Raw genomic sequence first — 12,387 nt, 5'->3', positions numbered from 1 at the left:
GATCTCCGATCCCTATGGAACCTTCTTAACACTTGTTCAACACTTCAATACCTTTCTAAAGGATGTTATAACTTTCCTTGGGGGCATCATTTATACGCCATTCACTCAATACTCATAATTCTTATCTGACATACTAACTTACGACTCACTTCTCCTACAACTTTCTTTCTTCAAGTTTAATGTCTTTGAGAATCTTAATTAGGACCATCACGTACCATTTCTTACTTGTCTAAACCTCGTATATGTCATGTCTTTCCTGAGTCTGTTCACTGTACGGTAAGGGGGAATTTCCTAAGGTGTAACAGTAAGCCTTATGTGAATTTAATTTTTAGCATTTCATAAGAGGATATAATTATAATAATACTTTTAAATAGGTAAAATAGCGTAAAAATTTGAAGAAAACTATAAATATATGCTCCATCCCCACAAAAAAACTAATCAGAACAATCTATTATACGCTACTTACAAGCGCAGGTGACTCCTCGTTACTTTTTTGAGATAGTAGAAGACAAGATAAATAATTGGAAAAGAACATACATTAGGCATTCTAGCAATAAAAAAAGGTCGTGACTTTTAAATTTAATGTTTCGGTTCCTTTTTAAAATATTTGAGTAATTACTAGTTGACTTTTGAGAATTTGGGCATTATATTGAGGACTTATTTAACAAATTTTGTTTTAATTTGAAGAAGTTTTCTGGTCTTAAGCCCCAACACACCCCAACAAAAAAAACTCACCCCAAATGCCCAGACGTTCACCCCGAATCGCTGGGCGTACACCTTTTGAGCCTTTCGCCTCGAACCATCGCCCCGGGGCATTTTTGATACCCCCCGCCCTGAGGTTCGCCCCAAGGCTCACCCCGAAAACGCCTTTTAAAACACTAGATACATAAATAGGGGCATCAAGGGTATCAAACATCATATCCAGACCCACGGCAAAATACATAGACATATAAAAAAAAGTAGAGCTAGGATCAAATAAAATAAAAGCCATCCGGTCATAAACTGAGAGAGTACCTGTGATAACCGCATCGGAGGCCTCAGCCTCGGGTCTATCTGGAAAAGCGTACAAATGACTGCGCCCTTCTATAGCCTGTGAACCACCACGATTACCATGACCAGTCTGAGCCCCGCCTCTACCGGGCTGCTGCCCTCCTTTACCTGCTTGAGGATAGCCTCGGTTAGGCTGGGCACCACCCCTACCCGAGGTGTGGCCGCCCCGCCCTGCCGGTGCGCGATCCTTACCCCCTCGATCTGGTGCAAATAGAGCTCGGGGAGCCTGATACTGAGTCCCCTGCCCACTCTATCTAAGTCTGGGGCAATGCCTCCTGATGTGCCCTATCTCACCACACTCGTAACATTCACCGTCCAGCGTAGGTCGCTGAACGAAAATTGATGAAGCAGTATAGCCTCTATACTGATCGAAAGCCTGATAATTTGCCCCTGATGGGCTCCCAGCTGACACCTGCAACGCGGACTGAATCGGACGCCCTGAATATACCTGTAAACACTTACCTATCGAGCAGGAGTTACTGAAACCACCACCTTTTCAGGCCTTCCTGTCTACCTGCTTCGCGTAACTCTCATGCTTAATGCCTTCAACAACACGGACATGCTCCACTATCTCCCAGAATGAAGTCCCAGTGGCTACAAGCTGGAGGCCCGATAGATGAAGCCCAGCGTTCAACCCCTTGACGAACCGTCGTATCCTCTCCCTCTCAGTGGGTAGCAACTGAAGAGCATATCGGGGCATAGAGTGGAAACGGGACTCATACACAGCTACCGATGAGTTCCCTTGACCAATAGTAGTGAACTCATCCTTCCTTCGATCCCTCAGAGTACGCAAAACATACTTATCCAGAAACACCGCGTAAAACTGAACCGAAGTCAACGAAGGAGACCCAGCTGGCCTGCACTCCACACAGACCCTCCACCACAGCTTGGCATAACCCAAGAACTGGAAGGTCACAAACTCCACCCCATACTTGTCCACAGCCCTATCTTATGGAGCCAATCGTGACAGTCAATGATGAACTCATATGCATCTTCTAACTCAGTACAATAGAACACAGAAGGCTTCATTTTAGTGAACCTCCAAAACAGATCATGCTCTTCGCCAGTCATCATTGGCCCTGCAACTGGCATCGGACAGACCTCAAAACTCGAAACTTCCTCTAAGCGAGGTGCCACTGCTACTGCATGCTGAACCCCTGGAGCCTGTGCTCTGTCCGGACCTGGGGCTGCTACTCTTGCGCCCCTACCTGCTGGACCGGCTGGTATAGCTCCGGCCTGTACTAACCTATGCAACCAATTTAGCACCGGTGTCATAGCATTTGGTATACCCTGAGTAGCTGCAGCTCCTGGCGGAACTGGTGCAGCTCCTGGCGGAACTGGTGCAGCCACTGGCTGGGCTGGTGCGGTTGCATCTCCCGCTGCCTCTTTAGGAACCACTGGAGGGACGGGGTCAACCACTAGGACACCGCCCCCTGCTGGGGCCGCCCCTCTGCCAGCTCCTCTGCCTCCACCTCTACATCTAGCTATTGTTGCTCGTGTTCTTGCAATCTGTGAGAGAGTGAAGGATAGTTAGATATTGATGTGCCCAAAAATTATAGCACAATAAGCATGTTAGTGTCTATTTAATGTGTTTTTAGTGCTTTTCAGATAACAGAGCAGATTTGGAATGAAAACAGTTAAAGTACAGAAGTTGGCCGTAAACTCAGTATACGGACCGTATTCTCAAATACGAGCCGTATTCCATGGGCGTATTTAAGGATAAGCAGAACCAGAAAGGCATGCTAAGGAGATGGTGAAATACGAACAACTTTTACGGACCGTATTCCACTTTACGGTCCATATTTCAAAGCGTATTTAATCATTTAGACATTTGGAAGAAAGTTGAAGTTTTGGAAGTTGAAAGACGACTATGCAGAAGACGGACCGTAAATCAAAATACGGTCCGTATTTCAGGAGGTTGCAGTTAAACAACTCTTGAAGGAAACCTTGGGCGTAAATTGGTTTACAGTCCGTATTTCAATTTACGGGCAGTATTTTGTACCAACGGGGACCAAAGTGCAAATCTGTAACTTTTACGTTTTCAGAACCTATAAATAGTCATTGTATGGTTTTAATTATCATCAGTTATTATATTTTGACTTTTAGCTTAGAACATTAAATACTCTCTAGTTTTTGGAGATTAAAACATCAATTCAAGTTGTTATATCCGGCATTTTAGCATATTCGGAAAATGCGAAATAATTTTGATTTGTAAAGAATAAGGTCACATGTTGATCGGGATTAAGATATGTGTGTGTTGTTCATGAAGAATATTAGTGTGGAAATTCGGAGGAAGGCCAAGGGCAAAATTGGAATCTTGGAAATTTGTTTCGGGAATTTGCAAAATATGATTCATAAGTAATTGGGCTAAAAAAAAAAAGTAAAACAAAGGCCCAAGGTGGAAGGGTGGCCGGCCAAGGTTGGCCCAAACCCATGAGGTTTAGTCATGTGATTAATCACATGACTACTTAATATAAGGAGATGATCATGCAAGATCATCCATAGAAGCTTCAAGAAATTAAAAGAAAAGAAGAGAAAAAAAAAGAAGGAGCATTCGGCTCCAAGGAAGAAGAGAAAAAAAAATTTCCAAGTCTTCAACTTCAATCCAAAAACCTTGTTCTTCTTGAATTCTTAACAAGCTCAAGACGCTCTTCAACGTGGTACAATTAGTTTAGTGAAAGAACCACGTTTGTGGGAAGTTGAAATTTGAAGAAAAAGGTAAGATTTCTATGTTTTTGTGTTATGGGACAAGTTTGTATGTTACAATGATTAAAATTGAATGAGAAGTATGAAATTGTGGTGTGTGTGTGCATGGCGTGTGTGTGTGTGATGGTGGTGCATGGCCGTGTGCCATGGTGGTGGTGGTGAGTAATGGATTAAATTTTATTTAGCTAGTTAGTTGTGTCGTTATGATATTTATGACGTAAATAAGTCTTGAACAATTTGAAATGGCATTGAAATGGCATTGAAATGGGTTGTATGCTATTATGGGAAATTATGTGATTTTCATATGATTTTTATATAGTTATGAAAGTAAGGATTTGAACGTGAATTATAGTTATTGTTGATGAGTTTGAAGGGAAAACGATGCGACTTAGTAGCTTTGCCGCAATTGTAGGAGTTTCGGATAGAATATGGAATTGGCGGGAATGCTTGAATTCATGAATGTTGCTTGGGATGCTATTGAAATATGTTTGAATAATCTTGAATTAGATAATGAATATGAGAAATGTTGATATTAATTTGATAGTATGAAGTTGGGATGGAAGTTATTGAATTATGAAGAATAGAAGACTATTTATGTCATAAGGCATTTCGTGATTGTTGTTGTTGGTATTGTGTTGTTGAATTGGCCGAGTTGAATCCTCGGGGACGTTATATTTATATGGGAAGTGCTGTCGGAATTTCCATAAACAAGCACTACTTCCAGATTTTAGCCTTAAAGCTTATAAATGACAATTGGTAAATGTGACCAATTGCAGATTTTGGAGGAAACGGGAATTGAGTTTTGACAAGCTTAAGGAGAGAATAAGGTATGTAAAGCTCCAACCTTCCTTCTCTTGGCATGACCTAGATGTCATAAGTTTGAATTTGGATCTCGGGGACGACTCTACTCTTTGGAATCTACGTCCAAATTTACCCCTTTTTCATTCAGCAGAATTGAATTGAAAATGTCCTGTTTTGTTGAAATAAGTGCTTAAACATCCGTAGTTTGCCCAAATGATATTGGAAGGCCTAGAATCCTATATATATGACCTCGCAAGACCTAACGATCATAGTTTGGGGTACGCCGCCTCAATTTGACCGAGGTGGGGCCCACGCATTCCGAGATCTCCCTATGTCGCTCTGTTTGGTACATCTGTGTGATTTTGGAAAGAGAACTTTTGACCATCGCTCCGATTACTATAAAATGGTTATTTTAACTACTTCATTGCGTTTGATAATACATTTTGACACACAAGGACGATTTCAAAAGGTTGTAACTCTTGTATACTAATTCCGATAAATCTGAAACTTGTTTCCGCACTTTCCGATGTTAGTAGACATGTTTGGTCATCGGATTTTGGAAGGTAACTAAATTGTTTATTTGCCCATATGCATGTGATTTTGATACGTGATTATGATTTCTGAAGTTCGGTTTGATATGTTTTCGAGTAATGTTCGGAAAAGAACCTGATTTGACTATTGCCTTGCTCCTAAAAGAATAGTTTGTGTTGGTTGTTCTGTTGAGTTTGTAATAAAAGAAATTATTTACGTATGGCTACTTACGATTCTGCTCGTGTATTTCGTTATTACCTTTTTCGCCGAGTCCCGGGCCGGTATGTGCAATGTTGCCGCTGGATACTTGACCGCGGTACGTATGATGTTGCCGCTGGATACTTGACCGCGGTATGTGTGATATTGACCGCTGGATACTTGGCCGCGGTATGCGTATACGTGTAGCTGTGTATGTGTGGTATCGCCGCTGGATTCTTGGCCGCGGTGTATGTGTGTGTGATATGATATGTGATTCTGGACAGTCGGGATTATGACCAGTCGCTTAATGTCAGCTCATATAAATTGTTCTATTTTCTACATACATGAGCTAGAAGCGTTGTACAAAAGAAAGCTAAGCATTTTGGTATTCCGTTTATTTTATTTGCCTCCTGTACCCCTTATGAATGATTTGTACTTCATATGCAAGCACTTTAGTATTCTGGATTTTTATGCTCATTTTCCGCACTCCTTATTTCGGTTATGACTTTGTTATTTGTGTTCCCTACTTTGCATACTCGGTACATATTCCGTACTGACCCCCTTTCTTCGGGGGCTGCGTTTCATGCCCGCAGGTACAGACGCGCCACTTGGTGATCCGCCAGTTTAGGTCACCCTCTCTGTTGTTGAAGTGCTCCTTTATTTTCGAAGCCCGTATTTTGGTATATACTTTTCTGTTGTACATATTTGTCTATTCAGGGGTACGGCGGGGCCCTGTCCCGTCATATGATTCCGTCATTCTGTTTAGAGGTCTGTGGATAAACGTGTGTGGGTTGTGCCCAGTCGGTTTGGTTAGACTTGTATGATACGTGTGTTGGGCGGTTTCACCCGCCATAGCGGCCTTGTCGGCCCGTATATATATATATATATATATATATATATATATATATATATATATATATATATATATATATATATATGTTGTTCTGTTGGCCCTGTGTGGCCTTTGTTGGTATTTTACTCGCGTGCGGGTTATTTTTGGATAGTCAGAAAAACAGAGGAAACTCTGCTAAAATTTTTCTGGTAATAAAATAAATTTGAAACACAGCCTTACCGGTTTCTGATATATCTGTATTTGTGTTTGCGACAGTCTGATGTTACATTTGATATTTGCGTACGCATAGACCGGTGTTGTGATTCTGATGTATATATGTGTTCGGGTGCCCAGTTCGGGTACTAGTCGCGGCCTACGGGGTTGGGTCGTGACACAAGTATTATCAATTCCTCTTTTCTTCCAAAGTAAGCAGTTATGAATTCTTCAATTTCTTATTTCTTGTTCTTTGTCATGAGTAGCTAAATACCCTTACTAGGGTTGTGAACCCATAGATGGGTGTTTTGTGATTGGATTTTGTGATTGATATACACATAGTGGATTATTAGGGTTTATTTATTCTTCATTCTTCAATCATAATTAATAGTTGCAAACATTTATTAAAGCCATAAATCTTGATTTATTTGGGAAAATAATTAGGGTTGGTAAGAATAAATGACAAGGACTCAAAGTTTTAAACTTTGTTTAATAAATTCACTTAGGAATAAGAAGAATTTACTTGGCATGATTAATCGTTCTTCATAGTTACTTTCTTATATTTGGGAAAATCATAGAAAGAGATAATCTTTATTTATTGGAAAATAGTAGAGGTTCATATAGAGGTTAAGTGCATTCATATAATGATCCATTAGAAGTACATCAAGATCAATACCCATGATCATACACCTTATCTAATGGGGACACAACCTTGGTTTCTTTTACCATAAATTACAATCCAAAGCAATTAGTTAGCAATTAGTCATAGAAAACCAACTTTTGCAAAAATCATCAGATTAAGCCATTAGACCTAAATTAAGCATTCTACGAGTTTAGTAACCTTTTCACAAAGATACTCCCTGTGGGATTCGACCCCAACCTAGTTGGGTTACTATATTTGACAACGTCCGCGTTATACCACTAATAGGTGTAATTTGAGCGTATCAAATTTTGGCGCCGTTACCGGGGAATACGGGTTTGACTTGAAATTACTAAATAGTATTTGCTTTGATTGAAGTCTTTTTCTTATTCCAACACACCTTTTTTGCTATTCCTTGTAAACGAGGTGAACATGAATCTGAATTAGCAAAACTAATATACTGGTAACCAGGGGAATCGATTGAATAATCAGGCGAATGAATCAGATAAAGAAAATGTTTTCGCTGATCTTATTCCGGAGGAGGACTATGCACCTACTATTATTCATCCTCGATGTGGAGTTGCAAGCGTAAAAATTGACTCCTCTTTATACCAGTTGTTGAAGCTTGAGGGCTACTTTCGAAACTCTATCGAGAATGACCCTCAACGTCATTTGCAAAATTTTGTGTATATGTGTGCTAATCACATCTAAAACAACGTTCCACAAGATGCTATTCGGCTGAGGTTATTTAAATATTCCTTAGCTGGAGATGCAAGAGCATTGTTCGAGAACCTGCCCCAGAATTCTATTAACACATAGGCAGAAATGGCATCGGTCTTTCTCAAGAAGTGGTATCCTTTTAGCAAGAAGGCTGAAATTCGAGACAAGATCTATGAATTTAAGCAGCGATCAGGGGAACAATTATATGAAGCTTGGGAGAGATTCAAAGAGTATTTATAGAAGAGTCCGAATCATGGTTTTTCGGAGCACATATTAATGGAGAAGTTCTACCGAGGGCTGGATCTAGTGACGCAAACAGTTGCTAACAATGTAGCTGATGGTTGTTTCATGAACAAATCTTATCGACGAGTGACCAACATACTTGACATGCTGACTACTCACAATCAGGCTTGGCACTCAAACAATGCTAATGTTGTGCCTTACGGTAGTGCCATGATCCAGAATATGGTAAAGGAGAATCTAGATACCCAGCAAACATTGGCTGAACTTGCAACAAATATTTCCTTGCTATCAAAGAAGTTTGATGAGACCCAGATTAAGAAGGTGAATGTTTGTGAGGACGATGCAGGTTTGCCGAAAGAGATGTACTAGACCCAAGAGGGTCCGTTTCATGAGGGACCTCCTATGCAGGTTGAAGATGCTAACTATGTGAATAACTCTCAAGGGGGTTATCAAAGACAGAACTACCAAGGTGGTTACCAGAATCAGAATCAACGGAGACCTCAGCAGAGTCAGGGTGCTTACAATAGCAACAACTCTGGGAACTACAATAATAATTATGGTGGTACAAACCAAGGGAGCTAAAACAACAGCAATAATTTTGGGAACAAGAGTTCCAATCCTTATATACCACCGAAAGGGCAATCAACAGAGCAAGGTAGTTCAAGGGTTGAAGCAATGCTTCAGAAGGTTCTGGAAAATCAATCGAAGTCTGAGAGGACTTTATCTAGGATGACAGAGACAGTGGGTTCCCATACAGTAGCTATTCAGAAGCTCGAGTCATAGATGCGGGATATTTCTAGAGAGCAACACCCTCCTAAAAAGGGAGGACTTCTAAGTGACACTGTTCCTAATCCAAAGAATAGGGGAGGCGGTGTAGACCGTGTGTTTGCCATCAGTACTAGGAGTGGTAAAATACTCCAAGGTGCTGATAAAAAGGTTATTGATCTTGAGCCGATAGATGAAGAGGAAGAGGTGCAGTATGAAGCACCAATTATTGTTGATGAGAATCCTACGGACAAGAAGGTTATTGATATTCCAAAAATCATGAATGAGGCTGATGACACGAGCAAGCAGACTGTGAAAGGGGCTCTTCGCCCTTTGACTCAGCTTTTCAAGTCTAAGCCTCCCTTTCCTCAGAGGTTGGTAAAGAAGAAGGAAGATGCTAAGTTCGAGAAATTTTATGATCAGTTGAAGCAGTTATCTCTGAATTTTCCCTTCTTGGAAGCTGTCAAGGAGATGCCTGGTTTTGCTAAATATTTGAAGGATCTGCTGACCAAGAAGAAAATGGTACAACATGAAACCATTAGTTTGACTCACACTGTGAGTTCCATCATCTCAACTACTACTGTTCATAAAAAGGGAGATCCTGGGGTGTTCACCATTCCTTTTTCTGTTGGGCACCATTGTTATATCCGGCATTTTTGTGCAATCGGATAATTCTAGACAATCGCGGGAAGACAACAAGCAAGGCCTTATTGTTGTTGCGTTTGGCATATGAGTTGCTTACGAAGAATTTAGAAGCGGAATTATTAAGAGAGCCTAAGGGTAAAATGGTAATTTCACAAGTGTTCAAGAAATTTTTTGGAGAATTCCAAGTTGGCCGTGTGGCATGTGTGGCATATGCCCACACTTTTATTAATTTGTGGGGGCTAATTAATAACTATAGGGAAATGTGGACCAAATCTTACAAAGGAAGACATTTAGTCTTCTTTATTTATTTTAAGAAAATCCAAGAAAATGGATGAATTTTCTAGAGAAGGGAAAAGAGGGATCATGTGGTCATATTTTTATTTGGAGGGACCTACTTATAAATAATGGAAATTGATGGAAGACTTGTGGATATATATGTAGGAAGTCTCCTTAATATTCATTATTTCTCTAGAATTTTCAAGGAGCAAAGAACAAAAGAAAGAAGGAGAGAAGAGATAAGGCCATTCGGCCCTTTGGAAAAAAAAGAGAAAGAAACCGAGAGGAAGAAAGGGAAAGGGAAAGGAGAAGAGAAGGGTTTCAACTTGTTTCTCCTAGCCAAATAATTCCTTGAAGGGTTCTTAGCATAGAGGAGAGTTCTTTGGAGCAAGGGAAATACAAACCTTGACAAGTTTGAAAGTGTAGCCAAGTGAAGATTCAAAGTAGAGAGGTAAGAATTCACTTCCTTTTTATATGTTATGGATGTTGTGCATGTTGTAGTGTGTGAAATGAGTGAAATTTATGGAGAATAAGAATGTAAGGGTGTGGCCGTGTGTATCTAGTATGTGTAGGAAATCATGTTTTAATTATTGTATCTAGTATTCGGTTGTTGTGTTGTGGATACTATGTTGCTAATGAATGCATAATAATCTTGTGAAGTTGTAGAAGTTGGAGACTTGTGATTGAAGTATTTAAATTGAATATAATGTCCTTGCATGCATGGGAGATACTGAGACTTGTAGGATATTGTTGGTATATGAATTATTAGGTTGTTATTGTTTTCATTGGAGTTGGAAGGTCTTGATGGAAGTAGTATATTGATTAAGTTGTTAGAATGTATCTTGGATTGAAATTGGAAATTGTTAATATGGTTGTGATGTTATGATTGATAGTTTGGCCGGGTTGAATTCCCGGATTGTTGTTGATGAGAATTGGCTAAGATGATTCTTGGGGAATGATGTAATTACAGGGGAAGTGCTGCCGAAATTTCGGTAGACAAGTGTCACCTTGAGATTTTACTTCTAGACACTTGAACTAACATTTGGTAAATATGACCAAATTGTAGATTCTGGCGAAGTTGGAGCTTGAATTTGGAATAGCATAAGGAGCGAAAAGAGGTATGTAAGGCTTCACTTCTCTTTCTTGGCATGTCTTAGACGTGATAGGTTCGGACACGGGCCCCGGGGATAATTCCTTTTCTAGAAATCCGAGATTGAAACTAACTACTATTCATTCAGTGGAATTGAATTAGAACTTGCGCGAAATGTCGGAAAAACTCCTTAAACATCCAGAACTTACCTAAATAGGACTCGATTACCCTAAGACCCTCACAAGTGACGCCATGAATTGTAATATACGTAAATTTGATATGCCGCCTCATTTGACTCGAGGTGGGCCCACTATTCCCGAATTCTCTCTTATTGTCCCATTTGACTTATTTTCATTCTATAGTTAAGGAAAGTTTTTGGTTATTATTCTGACTACTAAATAATAGTCGTTTTAACAAATCCATTGATTCCAAGCACGATTCTTTTCCTCCGATAGCTAGTGAATGTTTTCCAAAGTGCTCGTATTTTCCCAGAACAAAGGTTTATGGCAAAGTAAGTTTTACAACAACGACGATGAACATGTTTTACAATGCCACGGATGATGTCAAGGAAGAAAATGTTTACATGATAACTACGACCATGATGATTCCAGGATTAAAGGTTTCAAGTCTATGATTCGTTGAGCTATTTCTTGAATTTTCAACTCCATCCATGAATAATGTCTATCTTTAAAGATTCCAAGTATATGAAACGATGCCCTATGATCCTGTTTTATATTCTCTCATGATATTACTCTCCACTAATAGTCTCGCCTTATATTAATCATCCCTTCAAGGTGAGATAGGCGCCCTTAATTACTCTATAATATAATCGGAGGTTCCCGACCTTACGTCACTCCGATGGATACATGATATTTCTTGGGCTCTCCTGCATGCTTATATAACCTATGGATATGAAAAATGTATATGTACATGGGGTGGGGGGTAGGGATACTTGGGAATTGGGAAGGAAACTATGTTTCATTGCCACAGTGGTCACCACATCATCCGGACGCGGGATGCCCGGACGCGGGATTTATGGGCAAGCCGATATATTCGGTGCTATGTGGGCGAGCCGACACTGTTCGGTGCTATGATACTATGACACACTATGCTATGCTATGATACTATGACACACTATGCTATTCTATGATACTATGATACACTATGATATGCTACGATATAACATGATATGACATAAACTCTATTTTCTATGTCTATGAAAAGAAATGTTCTTTCTCTAAAAAGGAAAAACAAGCATGCATGGTATCCGGTTCACGAAAGGGGTGTTCCTATGCACAGGTTACTTTCTTATCTCAGTATATATCCATGACCCCACGATATTGCTACGTAAAATCTATGCTCTTGTTTATGTTATTTTCCACGTCTTACATACTCGGTACACACTATTAAATGCCGACGTCCCCTTCTTGTGACGCCGCGTTTCATGCCGCGAGGTCGGCGAACAATGGGATCGATCCCTAGAGTTCCTCGGCGATTTTTGCGGCGCTCCAGTTGTTTCGGAGCCCCAGTTCCTTGGTACTACTTTTGTGTGGATATATTTGGGCACGGCAGAACTCGGCCCTTCCTATGTATATGTGTACTATGTGTAGAGGCTCGTAGACAGATATGTACAGTAGCTATCTTGTACTCCTGATTGTCCCCGTCGCTGTATAGTAT

At 40.2% G+C, this 12,387-nt stretch overlaps 1 non-coding gene across 1 annotated transcript; it reads right to left on the bottom strand.

The window, feature by feature from the left end:
• Positions 1-7,845: 7,845 nt before the first annotated feature.
• On the bottom strand, positions 7,846-7,951 carry LOC132048458 (small nucleolar RNA R71). The gene has a single exon (XR_009412992.1). It is a non-coding gene; the product is annotated as a small nucleolar RNA R71 (small nucleolar RNA).
• Positions 7,952-12,387: the final 4,436 nt, after the last annotated feature.

This window comes from Lycium ferocissimum, chromosome 2, assembly GCF_029784015.1.
Source record: "Lycium ferocissimum isolate CSIRO_LF1 chromosome 2, AGI_CSIRO_Lferr_CH_V1, whole genome shotgun sequence".
Classification (NCBI taxonomy): domain Eukaryota; kingdom Viridiplantae; phylum Streptophyta; class Magnoliopsida; order Solanales; family Solanaceae; genus Lycium; species Lycium ferocissimum.
The sequence above is the reverse complement of the archived record's forward strand: the minus strand, read 5'-3'. Positions and strand labels throughout refer to the sequence as shown.